We start from the raw sequence: 805 nt of genomic DNA, 5'->3' as shown, positions 1-805 counted from the left end.
GCTGTATGCGATACACGCGCTACTGCTACTTCCAAGTCAGCATCGCGTTTGGTAGACACGCGCTGCTGCTAAGTAGCAGTAGCGTGGTATTTTGAAGAGCGCTGCTGGTAAGATTCTATGTATAGGCTTTTCCCTAGTAGTGTGTGGTTGAATTGACAACTCAGCTGCTAATACCTTCAAATATTATTTGGCTCCCCTTGTGTCGAATCTATAAATTTGGGTTGAATACTCTACCCTCGAAAACTGTTGCGATCCCCTATACTTGTGGGTTAACACATACCACTCCCCGAATGAATAACTTTGGTTTCCCATCATCCTGGTATAAAGTCAAACTTACCTGAAATAGTCAGTAGTAAGTTTATTTTGCCTTTACCTGTTTGGAAATTAATAAATAAAGGACATGAATATAGACCTAACATCGTATCTGGAGCAGCTCTAGAGCAAAAATGGTTTGCTATGAGGGATCCCTGCTCGAACGGTTTTATTTGAAAGCACACCCTACCTCCACCCAACCCCGTTCACGCGTGCAAACCCCATGCCAGTTGGGCCCTTTCTGAAGCCTCCTGGCAAAACATAATTCCCTTTTGCACAAAATGTAAAAAAAAAATCTCATATACACACACACAAAACAGAAAATTAACATTGCCATCTGCAGTAAGTATTGCCATGGGGTGTACAAAATTTAATTGCCATGTTATATAAAAAATATATTTGTCGACGTCTAGTACATTACAAAAAAGAGGGCATCCATAGTAACATTGCCATGGCAAATGTAGAGAGACAAAACTTGTAGAAAAATTATAAA

Source organism: Triticum dicoccoides, chromosome 2B (assembly GCF_002162155.2).
Source record: "Triticum dicoccoides isolate Atlit2015 ecotype Zavitan chromosome 2B, WEW_v2.0, whole genome shotgun sequence".
Taxonomy (NCBI): Eukaryota; Viridiplantae; Streptophyta; class Magnoliopsida; order Poales; family Poaceae; genus Triticum; species Triticum dicoccoides.
Note: the sequence above shows the minus strand (reverse complement) of the source record.